Below are 9,046 nucleotides of genomic sequence, written 5' to 3' on the forward strand. Positions count from 1 at the left end.
TATCCGTCGTTTATCAGAGTCCAGGGAGTGGTGGTGTTGGGGGATTTGGGGGCATATTAACCCTATCTAGACCAGGAAGGGGGGGGGGGGCTAAAAGTGCCTGCGCCAAATTTGACGTCGAATAACTGGCGAACGACGTGTGCTAGGACTACGAAACTACGTGACTTTTCCTAGAATATTGTTGCCAACAATTGCCAACAATTCTGGAAAAAAATTACTTTGTGATTTTTCGTGTTGCCATGGCAATGGGTTTCTGAAGGCATACTTTCCCAAATTTACTAATTTCAGTTTGAATTATGGGATTTCATAGTTTTATTGCTAGATCAAACTTGTTTATTTATATCATTAACATCCTGTTTAATTTTAAGTTACATTTCTAATTAGATATTCATAATTCATGCTAATTTGATGACGTCATGGGTCAAAATCCAACATGGCGGACAATGTCATTTTCAACGATAAATACATGTTATTTTACTCAAATACCGTCAAAATCTTTTATTTTCTTACAAAACACAATCACTTGATAATTTTTAGTCCATTTCTCTTCGGTTTTGGGGTTATATGTGGAAAAAGTCGTATTTTAGAAAATTCAAGCTTGTCGATCCAAGATGGCTGACAAATGACGTCATTTTCTGACGTCATGTAGACATCAGTGTCGTCGTCATTGGCAACAAAAGACTTGGCAGACTTAGACACCAATAAGGTAACCTTTATAGTCATCGTTTGGTCCAATTCATTTAAGTATAACGGAAATTTCATATTTTTACGATTTTAGCCCGAAACATGACATTATGACGTCTAAATTATGTCATTTCACGTCATAGCGATACAAAAATTACAGAAAATATAAAACTTTACGAGTACATCATCCCCACTAAATTATGTGATCGTAACCCAAGTTGTTTTGAAATTACGAAGGGGGGGGGGGGGGGGTCAAAAAAGCCCACCCCCTCCTCCCTTGTCCCAGGAATCCCGAAAAAGCCTGGTCTAGATAGGGGTAATCCTAGAGCCAAAAATTTGGCTTCTGAGACAGGCTGGCGTCCAGGCTACATACATGTATCGTCTATAGCCCGAGCTATTGAGTGAAAAATATTGATTTTTGATTTTTTGCCCCTCCCCTTGTTTAATCCTGTCTAAACAAACTATTGCTCTGTTTATATTCTTACGCAACCACATTCGTACACATGGTTACCGACTCTTTCCTGCCACTTGCTATACAATACAATCTAACACTGTAGGGTGTCTGTAAACAGCTGATAACACGACGTGCACAAAACGCGCAAATCCGGCAACATCTGCTTGACTGTATCCAATTACGGCAAGGCGTAGATAACGCAAACCTATACCAATGTACCGGAAGATGTACATTTTCTAGGGGTGATTTCTGAAATTATTAGATTGATTATAAAAACAGCTACCGCAAAAAAAGTGCATCTACTCTGTGCAGAGGACCTGCTAAACGACATACAACTGCGACATCGGGAACATACAGATGCAGATGCGAACGCGCGTTACGTTTACAAAACTAAAACTCTGTCACCGGAGGTTACCCTCCGGTCACAGAGCAATAAATTTCCCTTTCTCATCAGTGAAGATAAACGTAAGAATCATCTGTCCTCCCACATACAGGACTGCCAGTTCAACAAGGCGTCCTCAACAACCGCATTGCGCCTGACGTGGAACGGTGATCTCAGGATCAGGGGATCATCCGCCGTCTGCGCGCGCTGGTTCTTCACTGTTAATGGCGAGGAGTGCGGCAATCCGGCCCCGATAGACGGCATAGTGTTCACTCCCGGCGTTAACATCCACCGTGTGTCAACAAGTAAGGGGTTTTACGGTAGAACGTACTTTTTTGGCTCACCCCATTTGCCAGCGTATTCGTACTATAAATGTATTTAAGTTCGCGGGGATTTAATTTCGCGGTAGCGGGAAAAGGACTTTTTGCGAAGTTTTTAAGTTCGCGGTAGCACAATGCTCTGTAGTCTCTTACTGCCAGGGAAAAGCACGGGTGGAAAAATCCGGGTGGTGCAACAATAGGAAGTTATCTGGCTGGACCGCACCCGTTTGGGATTTTGGAATTCCGTACAAATAACAGAAATGTGTGATAATCTGATGAGCAATTAACTAGCTAGCTACTTCTTAAAATGGCGGTGTCCTATCGGACGACAATACATGGAACTTCTATGAAATGAAAATGATCATATATCAGAGCTTTCAAGAAAAGGAACTAAAGAAAGTAAAAAAAAAAAGTACTAAACAAGATATACCTTATAAGAAGTAGCATGGGCTATCGGTGAGTATCGCATAGTTTACGGAACCACTGTTTTAATTTTACCGACATATGCAAATTAACTATTTTTTTCATCAAATTTAAATTCATCAGGTACAAACTTTCATTTAGCCAAGGTTGTCATATTGATTACTAGTAATACATGTAATATATCATCCTCATTGCAATCATTATCTAAAGATGATATAAGTTACAAATAAGATCAAGTTAAACATCAATGGGGAATCAGTCATATACAAAATACGGTTATTTCCCAAATAATGTGTAAAATATGTCGCTTCTCATTTTCCCAGTTGACGGCCTGTGTTACAACCTGCCTGCTGGCCCACTGACGGTTGCTTTCAACGTCGGCGCATGCGCAAATGGACACGCTGGCGGAGACGCCTACACTGGCTGGACCTCTTACTCTAGGGTGATCCTGGAGGAACTGGACATGGCTGGCTAGCATGTCTTTGTCGTTTATTTCGTGATTAACTCCATGAAAAATGATGTGTCTGTGTGAGTGTGTTTGAATTCCCGGATATTTGTGGTCAGCACAACTTAATGAATGGATTGTAATGATATCTAGTTGGTGAATAGGTCCTAGCTAGGAAGACGAAGGTCAAATTCGATTTCGAGCCCCCTGGTTCGTGACCTTGGTACTGCAGCAGAAATTGGACGTGCTATGTTCTTGATAGTTTGGTGGTTAATAGCTTGTGATACAAGGAAATGTGTAGGTTTTGCTCTGGAAGTTGGACATGTTTTGACATGATACGAAACCGTTTTTGAAAAACCGCAACATTAAAGTCACATTCCAGTGTTCATGTTCTGTTCAAAGCTCCTTGGTTGCCATTTGCCATTTTCAACCATAATTGAGTGGACAGTGATAACCTATAGTCGACACGTGTTTCCGTCTTGTGAAAGGCCGTCGCCATTTAAACAGTCGTAGCCATATCGCTGACCCAATACAATATCCGAGCGTTTCATAACTTTTTTTCAAGTATTTGTTAGATGGAATTCTTAAAAATCTATTTTGATTGGCTAAGGTTAAAAAATGACAGTCTGCCGAAATACGCACACACACATACGTGTATACAACCTTTAAGATGGGAGGGGGGCACCCGGCTTCATTTTGGCATATCCCGGCTCGATTTTTATTTTGTTTCACCCAAATGGAAGCCATTGAAATGAATACATAATCAATGTTCTCATCTATTATTACATGCTTTAGTTTTGAAGGTAGTAGAGTGTAAACGTGGCTTGTGGGGCCATGGGGATAGAATTGCAGAATACTTATGACATAACAGATCGCTAGAAGAACTTTACAGATTATAATTTCTTTTATGCTTTAACACTTTTTTTCTATTTTAAATCATATTTTACATGTACATATTACGTCATTTTCCAAAGGTCACGGAACTCACAACTGGAGACTGTACCGAGGGTGCTTAAATATACATACGGGTTTCAATAGATCCATACAAACTTTATGGAATTAATACGATCCATATACGACTTGTGCAGTATTTCAACCGCACCATGAAAATCTGGTGAACTGTTTACGGTACAACACACAGTCCCATGGCCCAATGCATGAGAACGCCAGTTCAACTTTATCCGCGCTTAACCTTTATACAGTTTATGTATTTTAAAAAAACAGGGTATTTTGGAATATCAGGTGAACGGGCTGTGTTTTCTAAGTGGAATATTTTGAAAACATTACAATATGAAACAAATGTTTGTCGACACTTGGTTATTAAATCGACTTACCCCGCGGTAATTTACATGTATGTCGGCATAAAGCAACCTCAAGTAACACTCTCATCAAGGTACTCTCCAAGCAGAGGTTGGGCTCCGGCTTTTTTTAACGATGTTTAACGCGTTTTTATCGTGCTTCTTATCTGTACACTTTCCTTTAGGTCTCACGTAATAAATTGTAAAAAAAAAGAAACGGCCGGAGCCTAACCTCTGCTTGGAGAGTACCACCAATGCACATGTATATCAGCACTACAATATGCAGACAATTACTTTTGATCACAACCCTCCCCGCGTGACATTTCGAGCATTTCTCGCTGAGATTAAGTTTTTTTATGTTTGACTCGTGAGTTCCTTGCCGGAATGGCATGCATGTTTTCCTCGCGAGCTCGGTCCCACGCCGAGATTCTTCAGTTTAATGAAGTTGTAATAGTCTGGGAGGGAAGCACGCTAGGGGTGGGTACCGATACGTTATACCGGTACAAAACCTTTAGTTTATGAGATGTTGGACCGATTACAAATTTTCACATATTATACCGATAATATTTATTTTAAAATGCCAATGGATGTCGGATACGCCACCTAATAAAACTTAGTTTTGAGTATAAAAAGTACACAGATAATTCAATTCCGGACCTGAACCTGATCGTCTGGAACTGAATGGTAACTGTCCTGAATTTTCTATACCGGTACCCAGTTTATGCTGTACACCTGTACGGTGCAAAATAACAGAAAACAAATTCTGCAAGCTTTACGTAACTTGTAAGTGGTGACATTGTAAAATCCAATAAGTTGAATTGTGGATACACTTTTCTCTCCATCGTTCAATCTACAATTTCTTCAAATATCCCATGAATTAACATAGAACTAAATACTGAGACCTGCCAGATTTATTAATACACTGTATACGTGCAGTCGGTGTTGGGAAGAATTTTTTTTCTAAATGAATAAATCAAACATTTTCACCGCGTAAGCGACATAGCACACGGGTTGACTGACAGCTGCATAGCTGTTGCCATGGCTACGGAGCGAGAGTGTTGAGAAGTGCGGCTCGCCGTCCATAACAAAAACTGCTGGAGAAAAGAGCAGAGACGACAACTTGCCATTTTCCTATCGGAAGTACCACAAGATGCAAAAATGAGAAAAAGCGCCCGCTACCGCTTGATCTACCGGTAAGTCTCTCTTTTGACGCCTCTAGAACAGTTTTGATGTTTTGTTTTTTAAAGTTTTTGTTGAGCTTTCTATTTTGTACAGGTTTTTTCTTCGTGCCCACAGACCAATTCAAAACAGTCCAAAATAGAAAACCCGACAAAAACGTCTCTGCTAGGAGTGTAGTCAGATTTGTCATACAATTTTCATGGGATTTTAACAAATGCTGTTTTGAGAACAGACAGCTACAGTCATAATTTTACCTACGAAAAGAATTGCGATTTTTTGCCCATGGCACTAGCTTAATAATCATAATTAGGTAGCGTTAGTTCACCTCTATCCAAAGGGGTTACATAACGTTGTATACGTTGTTTTTAATCGCAGGGTATTTAGTGATATGACATTTTTGAAAACATTGCAGTTTCAAACCACCATTCGTCGACTTGATACCCATAAATACCATGTTTTTTAAAGAATTTAAAATGTATTTGCAAGTTTATGCCCGTAGGCTAATTGCAGGTACAAGGTACAAACAAGACATGGAACATGCATGTAACAATGAACAATGATAAATATTATTACACAAAGACACTACTCGAATACTAATTCTAGATAGGTTGGATTTGGAAGCAGAGGAATGCAAGAGTCTTACTATTTCTATAATCTGTGGGTTTTGTGTTATTAAGGAGAAAGTGGCTTTCTGATCGTCCTTTAATGTGGGAAGATGAGGAATATATTTGTAATTTTTTTAACAATGTGGTTCTTTCGGTATGATTAGATAAACACCTGGAATTGAAATGTGTTTTGTCTTTCAATGCTTTAGATGCACAGTATTCACAAATTCTTTCGCACAGACTTTCTATAAGAAGAACGGATATAACGTTAGGATACCCCGTCAAATAAAGCTAAACTAGTGTTACATTTTTGTAAGTCCTCTGTTGCATCTCAATCTACTTTTTATCATGAAAGCATTGACTAATTGTTTTTGTTCCTTTGTCATTTCAGCGACTGCTGGCCATTTTCTGGGCTGTTCCAGTCTGCACGCAACCGTCCTGCCGCACCGAGAAAGGGAGGCCGGGAAGAGCGACCTACACTGCCGGTAACTACCCTCTCACCCTCAATTAGCACAGAAACTCAAATTTACAGAAATTTCTGAACCCTGGGACACCGAAGAAATTTGACATACCCGGGCCATGTACAGAAATATACTGAAATTTCAAAAATTGGACACATCGGGTTGGGAGATCCATGTACAAAGCCCAGAAATGGCAAATATAACTTGTTTGCCAGGGACCAAAAATTTTCGGAAATTTGTGTTTTCGTTCAGGGTAGATGGTCTTAGTACAATAAAACTTGATTTCAAAATTTGTGATGTAAATTCACCAATGATTTAATGGACTATTGAGAGTCTATATATGCATACAATAAGTTATCTGGAGTTCTAATGTTGACATGTATTGGTACATAGACCGTAGAGATAATAATACACAATGTCAATGTTTTAAGCTAAATGTATACACAAAAATATTTAAACTTAAAGTATTTCCACATCACAGATGTATTTTAGATATTGTTGGTTATGCTATATGTCTCGTTGTATAATGTAAACAACCCTGATAGTTTCGTCCGCAAAATGCAACTTAACAGTAGCTAGATAGAATAATAATTCATTCTACTACATGTCCTACTAATTTACTACAAACGTCAGTACACTTATTACAGTCTTCAAGCAGGTTAAGCTACGGCACCTGGTTTTAAGCGTCATTTCAAGAGGTTTTGTCAAGCTTTCATGCATTTCTTTCTTTCGTCCGTCAGCCTACATGTAGTTTGAAAGATAAAAGAAACTGAAGTCCGACAAAACGCCCAACAAGACAATCGAAGCCTAAGGTCTGCTTGGAGAGTACGCGTCTTCCTTCAAAACATACTGAAAGGACGTATGCATTTATTACTACATTTCCTTTCCACAAACAGCCCGGCCGGGCCATGGTTTCGAAATGAGGGAACACAAAACATTTCTTGTTAGGCTTAGCTAGCCACTGTGATATTTGCAGATATGATGATATAAGTTGTGATATGTTTCGCTTAAGAGCTGACAACAATAAGAGCTAATTATTGCATTGTCTATTATTCCTTTAGCGTGGCGACGCCCAGAAAGTCGGCAACCTACCCACCGAACCGACTGACGATTATCGGCAGGGTGACCAGCTCGGAGTGGCGTTTGACGCACCCGCTGACTACGGTGGGCGCGGACCAAGGTTCGACGGACCCGCCGACTACGGTAAGACTGCCTGATACTTTTACAGATATTCAAGTTGTCCTGTGCTGCTAGCCTTAAGCTTATTACGAAGAAGAAATGTAGTTGTATTCTATATTACTTTAGTTACATGTACACGAATTCACATTTCCGATTGACGGCGATGGCACACACAAACACACACACACACACACACACACACACACACACACACACACATACACACACACACATACACACACACACTAGTATTTGTTTTGGTAGAGAGGTCGGATAGTTAAAGATACATTCAATGTATATATACATCCAGACAAAATTACAAACTACACGTTCATTTTTCAGGGGAGACAGCTGGCCTGTTGTTCACCAGTCCCGAAAGTGGATAAAACCAGAGCGATTTTCGGAGACGCCAGAGGACGGCTTCGTATTTAGTCATTCCCCGAATGTTAAAGCATTGTATGTTAAATATCTATATAATGTTCAAAATAGTATCAAGGATTGTAACTGTTCTCGCCATCGTAGTTGGATGTGTAGGTTTAGAACCGACATGTTTTCCTGGATGCAAGTACACAAGACAATGGTCAGACTGCGTCCCTTTTCGTAATCCAGACAGTTTGGGTCCGGGTATTCGAGGTATTTGTGTCTTATGCACTGCGCAGCAACCCGCGCGTATTACAAATAACTTCTCCCAGCCAACTTCTCTGTGCCTTCCTGATGTAACTAGTGTGGCGGTTAGGGGGGCTACACTTGGGGTACTCTCAGTCAAGAAGCTACTGCCTCCCAAAAAGTCTTCACAGAATTTCAATACAGGTACTCTCGCTTTCATCAGCTGTGGAATCACAGATTTGGAACAGGGCACTTTGGTCACATTTCCGTCCTTGTCTTCCTTGCAGCTTAATTCCAACAACTTGACTCACGTCAAGCGAGCTTGGTTTGACAGTTTGAAATCTCCGCAGTGGATGCGTACCCTGTCATTGTCCCACAATAACATAAGTATCATAGATCCAACATGCTTCCAGAACCTTACTAACCTAAGATCATTGCTCCTTGACAATAACGCATTACAAAGCATCGACTCATCTTGGTTTCACAGTCTCAAATGGTTAGCCCAACTGTCTCTGGGAGCAAACTCCATCAAAAGCATTCCATCTCGGGCGTTCAAATCCTTAACAGAGCTTGGTAGGCTAGATTTGAGCCGAAATGAGTTGACGTGTCTGTCAAGAGAGACTATGACCGGGCTACACAAACTGAGAGATCTAGTAGTGAGTGGGAATAGATTGCTTGTTCTCCATGATTCTGCTCCCTCGGTAGTGAACTGGCGTCTTGATTATGGTTACACCTACCTTGCAGGCCAGACCTTTGCAGTTAGAGTTAACCAAGCTCTTTTCTGTATCTCCAAAGGACCGAAACTACAGGGATATCACGTCCACATACACCATGACAGCACCTCACGCCTTCCTCAGTCTGATGTGGGGCATGTCGGCCTATGTAGAGCATGGAAACTAAAGTTGACCGCAACAGATCAGATAAGGCATGACGGCAGATGTTCCATGTAAGACATCACGAAATCGCCGCAAAATACAGCCCCATACTGAGCATGGTGCGCATACGAGGAT

Source organism: Branchiostoma floridae, chromosome 2, assembly GCF_000003815.2.
Source record: "Branchiostoma floridae strain S238N-H82 chromosome 2, Bfl_VNyyK, whole genome shotgun sequence".
In the NCBI taxonomy this organism is placed as follows: Eukaryota; Metazoa; Chordata; class Leptocardii; order Amphioxiformes; family Branchiostomatidae; genus Branchiostoma; species Branchiostoma floridae.